General features: G+C 43.7%; 1 protein-coding gene across 1 annotated transcript in view; it reads left to right on the forward strand.

Moving 5' to 3' along the window:
* The first annotated feature begins 16,058 nt into the window (after positions 1-16,058).
* The window catches only part of SEC23A (SEC23 homolog A, COPII coat complex component), a 76,506-nt gene continuing 76,188 nt past the window's right edge, over positions 16,059-16,376 (forward strand). The window contains exon 1 of the mRNA XM_080661531.1: positions 16,059-16,351. The gene's annotated coding sequence lies outside the window, so the exon portion shown is untranslated. The remainder of the gene's footprint in view (positions 16,352-16,376) is intronic.

Consider the following 16,376-nt stretch of genomic DNA (forward strand, 5'->3'; position numbering starts at 1 on the left):
GGCCGACGCTCTATCCACTGAGCCAAACCGGTTAGGGCTCCATTTATTTTTTTTTTTAAGAGAGAGAAAGAGAAACATCAATGTGAGAGAGACACATCACTTGGTTGTCTTCCGAACGGTCCCCATCAGAGCCAGGGATTGAGTGCTTGTAATTGAGTACATGCTCTGGACCAGAATTGAACACGGGGCCCTACAAATCACAGGCAGATTCTCTATCCACTGAACCAAACCGGTTTTGGCTGGAAGAAGGTTTATTTGAAGGCTATTTGAGAATGAAGCAACTGGAGGACTATGAAGCCTTTGAAACCTCATCATTAATTGGACACAGTGCCAGAGTGTATGCACTTTATTACAAAGATGGACTTCTCTGTACAGGTAAGGGACCCTGGAACTGTTCTTTTTTTCCTTCCCAATAGTGATTTTGGGGAAAAACCAATGAAGTTGAGTTTAGTCCATGCAAGTAGTTAGATCTTCTTGGAAGAATTACATAACCTCTCTGTGTTTTGTTTCCTTCTTTGTCTGTCCTGGTTAGGAAGGGAGGTCTTTCTTGTTTTAAATTCCTGTGGTGCTAAGAAGAATTAGAATTTAAGAGTTTGGGCATGGGAACAAATACAGTGGATATTTTAAATAGGCAATTAAGTAATTTTATATAACAAATATCATTAAAATTTAAGATTATGTATATCTTCCAATTATAATGGGTATGTGTTTCTACATATGATTATAATCACTGCACACATTTTAAGCAGTACATTTTGACAGGCATCTACACTAATAAAAGAGAAACATGCAAAATAAAAAAAAAAAAAAGAATGGCTATCATCAACAAATCAACAAATGACAAGTGCTGGCGAGGATGCGGAGAAAAAGGAACCCTTGTGCATTGCAGGTGGGAATGCAGACTGGTGCAGCCACTGTGGAGAACAGTATGGAGTTTCCTCAAAAAACTAAAAATGGAACTGCCATTTGACCCAGTGATCCCACTTTTAGGAATATATCCTAAGAAACTAGAAACACCAATTAGAAAGGACATATGCACCCCTATGTTCATAGCAGCACAATTTACCATAGCTAAGATTTGGAAACAGCCTAAGTGCCCATCAGCAGATGAGTGGATTAAAAAACTGTGGTACATCTACACAGTGGAATACTACGCTGCGGTAAAAAAGGAGTTCTTACCATTTGCAACAGCATGGATGGAACTGGAGAGCATTATGCTAAATGAAATAAGCCAGTCAGAGAAAGATAAATATCACATGATCTCACTCATTTATGGAATATAATGAACAACATAAACTGATGAACAAAAATAGATTCAGAGACAGAGAAACATTGATCAGACCATTAAACCTCAGAGGGAAGGTAGGGGAGGGTGGGGATAAGGGGGAGAGATCAACCCAAGGACTTGTATGCATGCATATAAGCCTCACCAATGGACACAGACAACAGGGAGGTGAGGGCATGAGGGGGGAGGTAGGAGGAGTATTGGGGGAATAAGAACACATATGTAACACCGTAATCAATAAAGAAATAAAAAAAAATGCCCTGGCTGGTTTGGCTCAGTGGATAGAGCATCAACCTGCGGACTGAGGGGTCCCGGGTTCGATTCCGGTCAAGGGCACATGCCTGGGTTGCTGGCTTGATCCCCATTGGGGGAGGTGCAGGAGGCAGCCAATCAATGATTCTCTTTCATCATTGATGTTTCTATCTTTCCCTCTCCCTTCCTCTCTGAAATCAATAAAGATATTAAAAAAAAAAAAAATAAAAAAGATGAATAAAAACAAGTAAGGCTCTGGCCAGTGTGGTTCAGTAGTTAGAGTGTCAGTCCCCAAACCGAAGAGTCACAGGTTCCATTCTTGACAAATGCACATCCCTGGGTTGCAGGTTCTATCCCCTGGTGCATGCAGGAGGCAACCAATCAAAATGTCTCTCTCACACTGATGTTTCTCTTTCTCCCCCTCCCTCCCTTCCCCTTTCTCTGAAAATCAATGGAAAAATATCCTCCGGTGAGGATTAACAAAACAACAACAAAAAACAAGTAAAATAATTCTATTCCAACCCACTTATTGTAGTTCAGGGTTAGGTGGCAAGAGCCTGTTCTGGAAGCGCTGGTAAGGCAGGAATCTACCATGAACAGGACTCACTTTTATTGCCTGGCCACTTACATGCACCCATGCTCACTCCCACTGGGACAATGTAGCCATGCCATTTCACCTTGCAGGCACATCTTTGGGATGTGGGAGAAAACCAGAGTGCCTGGAGAAACCTATGTAGGCATGGGGAGAATGTGCAAACTCTACACAGATAGTGACCCTGGCCAGGAATCAGTTTTTCCCTCCTCATCATGGTTATAATGAGACTAGAGGCCTGGTGCACAAAATTTGTGCATGGGTAGGGTCCCTAGGCCTGGCCAGCAATCAGGGCCAACCTGTGGAGAGACTGTTGGGGTGATTGGGGGGCACCTGCTGGCACCCGCCTTGGTTGGCCTAGTGCTGCCCGTTCACCGGCCCCGCCCTCTTATTGCCCCACCACCACTGGCACCCACCTTGGCTCGCCTGGTGCCTGTGGGCTGGGGGCAGCTCCTGCATTGAGTTCCCCCTGGTGGTCAGTGCATGTTATAGCAACTGGTTGTTCCGCTGTTTGGTTGATTTTATTATATAGGATGGCATTTGAGGGCCTGCTCTACATAATGAGACCTTCTATGACCTTCTGGTCATAAATTAGAAAAAGGCAATGAAGATAAATGGAAGGAGATCCTAGTCTTAGTCCATGCCCTGTGGGCATGAGCAGTCTCTTTTATCTAAGAACACTGTCCTCAACCTTTGTGGTCCAGATCCATAATGAGAACTAGAACACTGAATTGATGCCAGAAAATCAAGGCAAGGTCTAATTTAATTATAGAACACAAAACAAGAGTTTACTTCTTTAAAGTGAAATACAAATCTAGCTTCTTCCTTTTAAAGTAGGAGTTTCCAAAAAAAATAATAAATAAATAAAGTAGGAGTTTCCGTCTTTGCCATGTAGATTTTAATAATTCTTATGTTCTTTATAAATCAAATACACGTTAGACAAAAAGAAAAGGAAAAATAGCTGTCAGGAAATAACCATGTTGTATTTCTTTGGGCCACTATAAATGGTTTAAGAGCAGATCAAATTATTTCATTTGTATAATTTCTAAACTGGAGATTCCAACAAGAACTAAAATTTTTAATACCAAGTATTGTCAGCATTAAAGGGGAAAAGACAGGCATGAAATAAAAATGGTGTGTAAGTTTTGTTGTTTATGATTTTTATCTTTACCTTTTTCTTCTTAGTAACCCTGACTTTGAATATGCTATGTACGTAACCTCTCTTATCTTCACATTCATTACATACAGGGATTGGACTAAATGATTACTAAGGTGTATTTGAGTTTATAATTCTATAACTCTCATGTGTGATTTATTAATTAGCCTTATTTATTATTATTCTATCTAATATGATTGTAGTCATTGTGTGACTACATCAGAATGATATTATGCTATGTATATGGACTTGACACACTATTAATGCTGAAAATTCAAAGTCAGAATCTGAGTACTGCTTTTTCCAGTGAATACTCCAAAAGCAATTGGCCTGTGCCTTATAAAGTCACCATCTGAACAAATGGAAGAGAACCCATGTTGAAAAAACTGCAAGTGGCCTGGCCAGCATGGCTCAGTGGTTGAGTGTCGACCTATGAACCAGGAGGTCACAGTTTGATTCCTGGTTGGGGAACATGCCCGGGTTGTGGGCTCGATCCCCAGTGTGGGGAGTGCAGGAGGCAGCCAATCAATGATTCTCTCTCATCATTGATGTTTCTATCTCTCTCTCCATTTCCCTTCCTCTCTGAAATCAATTATCTATAATAATAAAAGCGTAATATGCTAATTAGACTGGACGACCTTCTGGATGAAGCTGGGGTTGCGAGGGAAGCCTGGGGCCTGGGTACCAGAGGGAAGCTAGTGCTGGCAGCCGGGGGAAGGAAGGCCTACTCTTGCATGAATTTCATGCATCAGGCCTCTAGTATACACACACACACACACACACACACACACACACACACACACACACACTGCAGGTGCTTCATTTATATTAAATAACAAATTAAACCAAAGACAACAAAAAAGTAGAGGTGAAAACTCTATCTGGTGGTGACCACATAAAATTTTAAGAAATGTACATTATCATGCTTCAACTGATTGTGTATTACTGGCATCTCCAGTTTAGAAACATCTATGGGTTCAGAAGTAGGAAGGAAATTACTGGCTGTTACACATTAACTAGTACTTAAGGTAATTAATGAATTAAGATAAAGTCATAGGATGTTTAGAATACTTGCCCCTAGATAGTCTTAGAAAAAAAGTTCCAAGGACAGATATCTTTGGGAAATGTACTAAAAGCCCACTCTTAAAGATCCACAATGAATATTAATGTATTAAAACCCCTGACAAGAGATCTATTTCACATAATTTAACTGCTATTTCCTGAGTTTATTTGACCATAGAACTCTCCCTCACTGTTTGTTTGTTTATTTATTTATGCTCTCTCTCACTTTTTAAAATATTCTTTGGCATTTGGAAAAAGGCCGATTTGAGGAAGAACTGATCTTAGGAGTATTTGCTTTTAAAAAGGATTTTTTTTTGGATGGGGGTGGGGCTTACATCAGATTTATGTTTTCAGTCAATCTCAAATACCTAAAAATGTTGATGATAATATTTTATATTAGAGGCCCAGCCCCATCCACCTGCCCCCAGCTGCTTGCAGCGTTTGAACTCTCTTACATGTGGTTGGGAGGGAGTTTCCAATCCCACTCCTTTTCTAGTGGTTTTCCTGCCCCTCCCCCCTGTCCCTATGCTGGTCAGGAGAGCCTCTAGCTGCTCCCCACTCAAGGGCTAATCAGGGGAAAGAGCCTTAGACCTTGGCTATAAAAGCATCTGTCTAATCACTGAGCTTATTAGGGCAGCCGGAGTCCAGATGCATGTTACTTCAAATAAACATTTTTGGGGTGTGTGTGAAAATTTAGGTTTCTGATATTGAGAGGAAAATACTATTGCTTTAAAATAATGACAATACCTATTTCAAATATTGTAATGAAAGTATGAAACAAAAAACAAACCCTCACATAAAAAGGCTGCAAAAATGTTATTTTACTTTGAAGATAATAATAACTGAAAATAACAGGTTTTTTTCAGGCCACATCCTAAAAAGGTAGCTGCTTTTTTATGTCTTAAGCCTATACAAAGGTCTTAAAAGACCTCTGACCCTGCCTTCTGAAGATTTTAGGTTAACACATTTGTCTTAAAAACTGTGAGGTGCCTAATTTTTAAAAACAACTGGCCACACCCCTTCCTTAACCATATTGTCCATCATCCAAGTTATACTTTATAAACAGCCTTGATGTGCTGCACACATGCAAAAAGTACACAAAGTGGGTAAACTACTTTGCCTTAGAAGTATATATTTAGTAATAACTTAGTTACATTATTTTATTTTTGTGAAATGAGAACCGACCGACCAAACCTTTCAAACAGACCCACCAGATGATAGATATCATCATATGTTTGATTCACGGTACATTTGTGCATAAACACTTCAATTACAGCTTTGTGTTTAGTATCAAAAAACTTTTCTTGTGTGCGTGTTTTCGCTACAGATCCCTTGCTCTGGATTACATTTTGAAAACTGCCTATTACAGATAAAGCACCTTTCCAGGTTCGCTTCTGAGAAACAGATGTATTTATTTATTTATTTTAAACCTTTTTTTAAAAAAATATATTTTATTGATTTTTTACAGAGAGGAAGGGAGATGGATAGAGAGTTAGAAACATCGATGAGAGAGAAACATCGATCAGCTGCCTCCTGCACACCCCCAACTGGGGATGTGCCCGCAACTGAGGTACATGCCCTTGACTGGAATCGAACCTGGGACCTTCCAGTCTATAGGCCGACACTCTATCCACTGAGCCAAACCGGTCAGGCCAATTTATTATAAATCTTTATTGTTCAGATTATTACAGTTGTTCCTCTTTTTTCCCTCCATAGCTCCCCTCCCATCGGTTCCCACCCCATCCCATGCCCTTATCCCCCCGCACTGTCCTTGTCCATAGGTGTAAGATTTTTGTTTAATCTTTTCCCACAACCCCCACACTCCTTTCCCCCCAAGAATTGTCAGTCCACTTCCTTTCTATGCACCTGATTCTATTATATTCACCAGTTTATTCTGTTCATCAGATTTTTTATTCACTTGATTTTTAGATTCACTTGTTGATATGTATTTTTTGTCACTTTGTTGTTTATGATTTTTATCTTTACCTTTTTCTTCTTCTTCCTCTTCTTAAAGAATACTCTTCAGCATCCTATCTAATAAAAGAGTAATATGTAAATTAATTGTCACTTCATGATAAAGATAGCGGCACCCACAGCCAATAAGGAGGGAATATGCAAATTGACGTGACAAAGATGACGGTGCCAGGCCGGCCAGAGAGCAGGCGGGAGGCGGAGGCTTGGCTTCCTTGGTTGCCTCAGTGACCAAGGAAGCCAAGCTGGCCAGAGAGCGGGTGAGTGGCGGGAGGTGACCAAGGAAGCCAAGCCTCTGCCTCCTGCCCGCTCTCTGGCCGGCTTGGCTTCCTTGGTTGCACCAGCCGGCTCCGTGGCTGCCGACAAGACAAAGCTATAGTTGCAGGGCCAAGGCAGAGGCGGTTAGGGGTGATCAGGCCAGGAGGGGAGGGCAGTTGGGGGTGATCAGGCTGACAGTGGGGGAAGTTGGAGGTGAGCAAGTCAGCAGGGAGGGCCAGTTGGGGTGAGTAGGCCAGTGGGGGGCCAGTTGGGGGTGAGAAGGCTGGCAGGGGGGACAGTTGGGGGTGAGCAGGCCAGCAGGGTGGTGTCAGATGGGGCCAAGCAGGCCGGCGGCGGGGGCAGTAGGGGGCAAGCAGATAAGCAGGGGGGCAGTTGGGGGATATCAGGCCAGCAGGGTGTGCAGTTGGGGGGAATAAGGTCAGCGGGGGGGGGGCAGTTGGGGGTGAGCATGCTGGCGGTGGTGGAGTTGGGGGTATCTGGCTGGCGGGGGGGCAGTTGGGGGCAATCAGCCCAGCAAGGGGGGGACCGTTGGGGGTGAGACGGCTAGTGGAGGGGCAGTTGGGGGCGAGCAGGCTGGTGGTGGTGGAGTTGGGGGTGATCCGGCTGGCGGGGGGGGGGGCAGTTGGTGACAATCAGCCCAGCAAGGGGGGGAAGTTGGGGGTGAGAAGGCCAGTGGAGGGGCAGTTGGGGGTGAGCAGGCTGGCAGGCAGAGTGGTTAGGGGCGATCAGGCAGGCAGGCAGGTGAGCAGTTAGGAGCCAGCAGTCCCAGATTGTGAGAAGGAGGTCTGACTGCCGGTTTAGGCCTAATCCTACAGAGATCAGGCCTAAACCGGCAGTCAGACATCCCCCGAGGGGTCCCAGATTGGAGAGGGTGCAGGCTGGACTGAGGGACACCTGCCCCCCTGCACGATTTTCATGCACCGGGCCACTAGTTTCATATAATACTGGTTTGGTGGTGATGAACTCCTTTAGCTTTCTCTTATCTTTGAAGCTCTTTATCTGACCTTCAATTCTAAATGATAGCACTTCTGGGTAGAGTAATCTTGGTTGTAGGTTCTTGCTTTTCATCACTTTGAATATTTCTTGCCACTCCCTTTGGGCCTGCATAGTTTCTGTTGAGAAATCAGCTGACAGTCCTACGGGTACTCTCTTGTAGGTAACTAACTGTTTTTCTCTTGCTGCTTTCAAGATTCTCTCTTTGTCTTTTGCCCTTGGCATTTTAATTACAATGTGTCTTGGTGTAGTCCTCTTTGGATTCCTTTTGTTTGGGGTTCTCTGTGCTTCCTGGACTGGTAAGTCTATTTCTTTCACCAGGTAGGGGAAGTTTTCTGTCATTATTTCTTCAAATCTGTTTCAATATCTTGCTCTCTATCTTCTTCTGGCACCCCCATAATTCAGATGTTGGTACACTTGAAATTGTCCCAGAGGCTCCTTACACTATCTTCATATTTTTGGATTGTTTTTTCTTTTTGCTTTTCTGGTTGGGTGTGTTTTGCTTCCTCGTATTTCAAATCTTTGACTTGATTCTTGGGATCCTCTAGTCTGCTATTGGATCTCTGTATATTATTCTTTATTTCAGTCAGTGTATGCTTAATTTCTGATTGGTCCTTTTTCATATCCTTGAGGGTCTCATTAAATTTCTCTGAGGTTTCTAGAAGATTCTTCAGTAATCTCATAACTGTGGTTTTGAACTCTATATCTAGTAGTTTGCTTTCCTCCATTTCTTTCATTTATGACATGTTTATTTGTCTCCGCATTTTGGCTGCTTCCCTGTGTTGATAGAGTGGCCTTGTGTGCTAGATGTCCTATAGGATCCAGTGGCTCAGCCTCCCTAATTACCTGAGGTGGACACTCTTGATCCACCCCTTTCTGGGCTGTGTGCACAGTCTTGTAGTTAATCCTTGATTGCTGTTGGTATAACTGGGAGGAATTGACCTCCAGGCCAATTGGGTGTGAGGAACAGCTGTGTCTACAATGGGAGAACTGCTGTGCTGGAGACACCCTTATGGGGCAGGACTGGCTTCAGTGGGGCTTTGGTGCTCACTGAGTCTGCCCCGTGAATGTGTCGCTTATGGATGTGAAGAGTTGTAATCTGGTATGATCTCACACTGACCACCAGGTACACTGTCTCTTGGATCTCCAAGGAGGTGCAAAGTCAGCCACTACCTGAGAACACCCAGCAGGAGCTACAGAGAGATCTGCAGATTCCTCCTCTTTGTATGGGGTTTGGAAGTGCCCAGATGAGGCCCAGCTGTGAAGCAAGGCAGACTGCTGCTGCAGGGCCTTAGGCCTTCTTTTGGAAGCTTTGGAGCTCTCTGACCCAGATGCAGTTTGTTAGGATTTAGGTTGCAAAGTGACAAGCCATTCATATGTAAAAGCCACTGTGCACAACTTGGGTGGGGTTGTAAATTGGTTGGGGCGGGGTCTCATGGAATCACCAGGGCGGAGCAAACAGCAGTGGCTGCCAGTCAGCCCTGCCCCAGTGAGGTCCCCGGGTCTCTGTGTCCCGTGGCCCCGTGCAGGAACAATGATTGCTGAGAGCACCTGTGAGAAAGCTGCCCTTGCATTCTGGCCAGATGCCAGACAGTCCAGTTTCTCCCCATATGAGTCTGGGTCCCCAGAGTCTCACCCGGAACTGGAGTTCAAAGCAACTCCAGTATCTCCCTCCCAATTGAAAAAAACAACAGCACACCCAGTTGCCAGCCTCCGTACCTCCGTACCTCCGCATTTCCGCACTTCCACACCTCCTACCAGTCTCAATGCGTTTTTTTCTTTCCTTCTAGTTGTAGAACTTCCACTCAACCAGCTTTCCTGTGGTTCTATGCCACCATCTTGGTTGTCTCTTGAAACAAATGTATTTATGCACACAAACGTGTATGTACAGCTTTTGAGGCACAAATGTCCATATGATGCCTGCGCCACGCTCCCACCACATGCCCACTGTGTGTGTGTGGCTGTGCACCCAAGTCCCAGCATAAACAGACTGCTCCCAAACACACTGGAGCCCCACTGGCCTCATCAGCAAAGTTAACTGGCGTCGTGTGAACCTCTCCACCCGCATGGGGCAGGCTGGCCGAGTCCCGGATCTGGGAGGTGGTCCCCTCTGGGGTGCTGGGCTGGTCTGGGCGAGGTGCTGCCAGCGGTTTGCAGGCTGGCCACGCCCCCACTTGTGGCGGGGGTCCCCTCATGGTGACCGGTTGTTTGGTCATTTCGGTTGTGATGCCTCTTGGTCTTTTATTATTATGATTGTTTAGGTTTTCATGCTTACTCATGAATATATAGGGAACAATAATTTTGTGCCAGAACCTACATAAGGTGGTGTAATTGAAAGCAAACAATTCTAATCAGTTGCCTGTTGGTAAATGTTTAACAAACATCCTCACAACACAGATTGATCTTAAGTACCTGGGTCCAGGGATGGCTATAATTTAGGTTAGGATGCAATAGAAGTTTGTTTTTTGAGATCCTGCCCTATCTCCAATTCTTAGTCTGACTCTCCTTTCTCAGGAGCTTAAGGAAATTCCCAGGCTTTCTCTACTCTTCCTTAGATCAAAACCTCTTAACTTTCAGTATATCAGAAAAAAGTCTTCACTATTTACCATCTGAGTCCAATGGGCCCTTTAAAATATTTATATCTTTATGTTATTTCAGGAGCAATTTACATAGATTAAAGTGATAGTCAAAAAAACTGTTATGATAAAACAGTAAAGGAATAATGAAAAACAATTTTATTGGAAATTTAAATGAATATCTAAACTTAGCAAATCTCAATTTTCATCCTGTATTTTCCTGGTTTGAAGATATATTCAACATGGGAAGTGCCTTCTAAATGCAACCAGAGCCCTTGCTGGTTTGGCTCAGTGGATAAAGTGCCGGCCTGCAGATTGGACTGAAGGGTCCCGGGTTCAGTTCTGGTCAAGGGTACATGCCCAGGTTGCAGGCTCGATCCCCAGTAGGGAACATGCAGGAGGCAGCTGATCAAGGATTCTCTCTCATCATTGATGTTTTTATCTATCTCTCCCTCTCCCTTACTTTCTAAAATCAATAAAAATATATAAAAATAAATAAATAAATGCAACTAGACCTGCTCATTACCTGTGATGCATGAGTCTGAAACATACCCATCTTATTAACAGTGATTGCAGAATTCAAATACATCAATACTATATCCTAGCTCATTGTTTTTTTGTTTTTTTAAATAAATCTTTATTGTTCGGATTATTACAGGTGTTCCTCTTTTTTTCCCCCCCGATAGCTCCCCTCCACCTGATTCCCCACCACACCCCATGCCCTAACCCCCTGCCACGGTCTTCATCCATAGGTGTAAGATTTTTGTCCAATCTCTTCCCGCACCCCTCACACCCCATTCCCCCTGAGAATTGTCAGTCCACTCCCTTTCTATGTCCCTGATTCTATTATATTCACCAGTCCATTCTGTTCTTCAGATTTTTTATTCACTTGATTTTTAGATTCACTTGTTGGTAGGTATGTATTTGATGTCATTTTGTTGTTCATAATTTTTATCTTTACCTTTTTCTTCTTCTTCCTCTTCTTAAAAATACCCTTCAGCATTTCATGTAATCCTGGTTTGGTGGTGATGAACTCCTTTAGCTTTTTCTTGGCTGTGAAGCTCTTTATCTGACATTCAACTCTGAATGATAGCTTTGGTGGGTAGAGTAATCTTGGTTGTAGGTTCTTGCTGTTCATCACTTTGAATATTTCTTGCCACTCCCTTCTGGCCTGCATAGTTTCTGCCAAGAAATCAGCTGACAGTCGTATGGGTACTCCCTTGTAGATAACTAACCGTTTTTCTCTTGCTGCTTTCAAGTTTCTCTCTTTGTCTTTTGCCCTTGGCATTTTAATTACAATGTGTCTTGGTGTGGTCCTCTTTGGATTCCTCTTGTATGGGGTTCTGTGCACTTCCTGAACTAATAAGTCTATTTCTTTGACCAGGTAGGGCAAGTTTTCTATCATTATTTCTTCTAATAGGTTTTCAATATTTTGCTCTCTCTCTTCTTCTGGCACCCCAAAAATTCGGATGTTGGTACGCTTAAAGTTGTACCAGAGGCTCCTTACACTATCTTCATATTTTTGGATTCTTTTTTCTTTTTGTTTTTCTGGTTGGGTGTTTTTTGTTTCCTCATATTTCAGATCTTTGGTTTGATTCATGGGGTCCTTTGATCTACAGTTGAGTTTCTGTATATTATTATTTTTTTTTAATATATTTTATTGATTTTTTTACAGAGAGGAAGGGAGAGGGATAGAGAGTTAGAAACACCGATGAGAGAGAAACATCGATCAGCTGCCTCCTGCACACCTCCCACTGGGGATGTGCCCGCAACCAAGGTACATGCCCTTGACCGGAATCGAACCCGGGACCCTTCAGTCCACAGGCTGACGCTCTATCCACTGAGACAAACTGGTTTCGGCTGTATATTCTTTATTTCAGACAGTGTATGCTTAATTTCTGACTGGTTCTTTTCCATTTTCTTGGCATTCTCATTAAGATCCTTAAAGGTCTCACTAAGTTCCTCAGCGGTTTTTAGAAGATTCTCGAGTAACCTTATAAATGTGGTTCTGAACTCTATGTCGTCCAGTAGTTTGCTTTCCTCCATTTCTTTCATTTGTGAAATGTTTCTTTGTCTTCGCATTTTGGCTGCTTCCCTGTGTTGATGGAGTGGCTTTGTGTGGTAGGTGACCTATAGGGGCCAGTAGCTCAGCCTCCCCAATCACCTGAGGTGGACGCTCTTGGTACACCCCTTTGTGGGCTGAGTGCAAAGTCTTGGTGTAGTTAAGCCTTGATTGCTGTCGGTACACTGGGAGGAATTGACCTCCAGGCCAATTGGCTGTGAGAACCCGCTGTGTCTATAATGGAAGAACTGCTGCGCTGGAGACACGCTTATGGTGCAGGACTTGTTTCAGTGGGGCTTTGGTGCTCACTGAGTCTGCCTCTTGAATGTGTCACTTATGGATGTGAGGAGTTGAAATCTGGTGTCTCACACTGACCACTAGGTACACTGGCTTCTGGATCTCCAAAGGGGTGCAGGTCAACTACTGTCTGAGGCCACCCAGCAGGAGCTCCAGCGAGAACTACAGTTTTCTCCTCTTTGCTTGGGGTTTGGAGGTTTTGGAGCTGTGTGACCCGGGCTGTAAGTTTGCTAGGTTAAGCTGCAATAGGGCAGGCCATTCATATGCTAAAGCCACTGCTTGGAGCTTGGGTGGGTTTGTAGGTGGTGCAGGGCGGGGTCTCACGGCGTCACTAGACTAGGGCGTGGCAAACAGCGATGGCTGCCAATTAACTGGCTCTGCGTCTCCGACCGCATCCCCGCGTCCCGCACCCCAGCACAGTAAACAATTATTCCTGCGCACAGCTCTGCAAGCAAGCCACCCTCACTTTCAGACACGATGGGAGACAGTTCAGCTTCTCCCTGTAGGAGTTTGGGTTCCCCGCGTCTCCCCAGAAACTGGAGTAATCGGGGGCTCGTCTCCCTTCAGGTTGAAAAGAGCAATGCCTGCTGCCAGCCTGGATCGTGCGCCTCTGTACCTCAGCTTTTCAGCGCTTGTGCACGTCTCAATGCTCTTTTCTCTTTCCTTCTAGTTGTAGAACTTCCACTCAGCCAGTTTTCCCGGGGTTCTGGGTCATAGATGTTTTGTCTTTTAGTTGTAGTTTTGAAATTGTTGTGCAAGGCAGCAGTTTAGGTGTTTACCTATGCCGCTATCTTGGATCCTCCCTAGCTCATTGTTTCTTCTGGTTTTTCTTGCACTTGCATCATCAAAACACCGGACTTGAAGAAATTTTTTAAAGCCTTTAGATTTATAATTTTGTTGAAGAGAAGACAGCCATCTTCTTTGCTCCCTAATTGAAAAATATTTGTATTTTTAGTTTTATAAATGATCAATCCAAATAAAAATAATTTTTTATTTTTTTTATAAGGGATAGGTATTTTTAAAAAAATATTTTTATTGATTTTCTTTAGAGAGAGGAATGGACAGGGAAAGAGAGATAGAAACATCAATGATTCTCCCTAATCATTGATTGGCTGCCTCCTGCATGTCCCACACTAGGAATTGAACCTGCAACCTGGGCATGTACCTTGACCTGGAATTGAACTGTGACCTCCTGGTTCACAGGTCGACCCTCAAATGCTGAGCCACACCTGCCAGGCCCAAATACATTTTAATTTCTAGGTTATCTATTTACTTCCTATCATCTTTGTATAGACCATTACTAATTGTCTACTTTAGAATCAGATCAAGTAAAACTATAAACATCATAAAGGATGAAAGAATACTATAATATGTGTGTTAGCAAAATGAGATTGTCCAGATTCTTTGGCAAAATATTGTGTACTGAAGTTATTCTCTTTGAATGACTAACTGGATGAGAATACCATATTTTCTTTTCATCATTATATTTATTGTTAACTCATTGATTTAAAAAATTTTAAAGTATTTTTGTTTTTAATATATTTTTAAAATTGATTTCAGAGAGGACAGGAGAAGGAGAGAGAGATAGAAACATCGATGAGAGAGAAACATCAACATGGATCAGCTGCTACCCGCATACCCCCACTGGGGATTGATCCCCGCAACTCAGGCATATGCCCTGACAATGAATTGAACTGGTGACCTCCTGTTCCATAGGTCGACACTTAACCACTGAGCAGCTACACCACCAGGCAACTCATTAATTCTTGAGTTTGAGAAATTCATCTAGGAGATGGTCATTTAAAGATTCATAGTCTAAGATTTTGCTGTCATTATTAGGATCTATTGTGCTGTTTTCTGTCTCTGCATTCATCTTCTGAATTCTGAATTCTTAGCTATAGTTTGTGATAGCTCAATGCCCTATGTTCATAGCAGCATATTTTATAATAGCTAAGATCTTGAAACAGCCCAAGTGCCCATCAGTAGATGAGTGGATAAAATAGCTGTGGTACATTAGACCATGAAATACTATGCAGCAGTAAAAGAGAAGAATCTCTTACCCTTTGAGACAGCATGGAGGGGCCTGGGGAGTATCATGGTAAGCAAAATAAACCAGTCAGAGAAAAACAAGTACCACATGATCTCACTCATGGGGAATCTAATGAATAAAATAGATCCAGAGACATAGAAGCATGGAAAAGATTGTGGAATCTCAGAGGGAAGGTGGGGTGGGTGGGTGGGAAGAGATCAACCAAAGAACTTGTATGCATATATGCATAACCCATGGATACAGACAATAGGATGGTGGAGGCCTGGGGTGGGGGACAAGGGCTGGCTATAAAGGGTCAATGGGAGAAAAAAAGGGGACATATATAATACTATCTATAATAATAAAAGCATAATATGCTAATGAGACTGGATAGCCAAACAGCAGAATGACCGTCTGGATGACCTTCTGGAGGAAGCCAGGGCTGCGAGAGCCTAGGCAGTCACCATGGCCACCAGGGCAGAGCCCCTTGCACGAATTTCATGCATCGGGCCTCTAGTCAATAATAAAGATTTAATAAAAATATATAAGAAATAAATGCATAATACAAAGATCTTGAAAGATGGTACAGTACTACAAGCATTGCAAAAAGAAAATGGAAAAATAATGCAATAGTGATGATTTATTTCACTATTGTATCATCTTTGATAACTCCATCATTCTTCCATTTTCTTACTCCTTTTAGTTTTTTTAAAGCATAGTTTGGAATAATTTTGGTGAGTAATGATGAAATAATGCCAATGATAATGAAGTAGCAGAATGTTTCCAGATATAGGAAAAATAAGATCACTAAGGTTTCATGATGAATCCTAGACTTACAAGAAAGAATCCAATATGGTAATTACAAATAGAACAAGCTGTATTCTATTTTTAAAATAAATTTTCTCTTTGTTCTTAGAAGACATTTAAGAAAAAAATAACTCATGAAATATTAGTTCTTACAAGAAGACCAAAACGCTTTCTCTGTGGTCAACAGATCTGAGGCTTTGTTCCAAATATTATTTGGTGCTGGTCAGACACTCATTGCCCTGAGTGCTTAATGCTTAAGGTATCGGCCCTGCAGGGGAGGAGGCAAGTGAGCCAGGGTGCTGGATAAGGCCAGTTTGCATACATTGTTTCCCCATTCCACTTACCAAGGAATTTTCCTAGTTTCTTACTATCCTGCCTCCAAAGAACAACTTCTCACTTTGTTTAAGGGGAAATGTTTGCGGTCTAGGAATCAACCAGGGCCCTAGAGGGCAGGATGCCCTAGAAGAGGGTTTCCATTTCTCTTCAGGACCTGAGGAGTCTGAGTGGCAACGGAAGTTCCCACCTTTCTTGCAACCCCAAGGAAGGGAGAAAAGGCGCTCCACTGGGCAGCGCACTCTCAGTTCCGGCTCCATCGGGTGAGGGCCCCACCCACGCGCCTCCGTTTGGTTAGTTTCCGTCGCCCCGCCCCTCCGGCTCCGTCCCTGCCCCTTCCTCAACTCTCCTTCTAGTCCCGCCCACTCCGCAGAAGATTCCAACTCTGTCCAGGATCTCCCCTTTAGGCTTCCGGCCTGTGGCCCCGTCCCTCGGCTCAGGTCCCGCCCCTTTCCTCACGTACGCCCCGCCCCCTCCCCTTGACGTGGCAGAGGCGGCACCAGCCATGTTGGCCCAGCAGAGTTCTGCGCGGCGGCCGGGGGCGGGGCGGCGCGGGTCCTGATCGCACTGCCACGGCTGCTTCTGCCCGGTGCTTAGGACGGATTTTCGTCAGCCGGAGGCTGCGACAGGCGCGGATCTCATAGAGAGGACACTGTGGTAAGGAGTCACACGAGGGCTGCCT

Source organism: Plecotus auritus (genome assembly GCF_963455305.1).
Source record: "Plecotus auritus genome assembly, chromosome: 1".
In the NCBI taxonomy this organism is placed as follows: Eukaryota; Metazoa; Chordata; class Mammalia; order Chiroptera; family Vespertilionidae; genus Plecotus; species Plecotus auritus.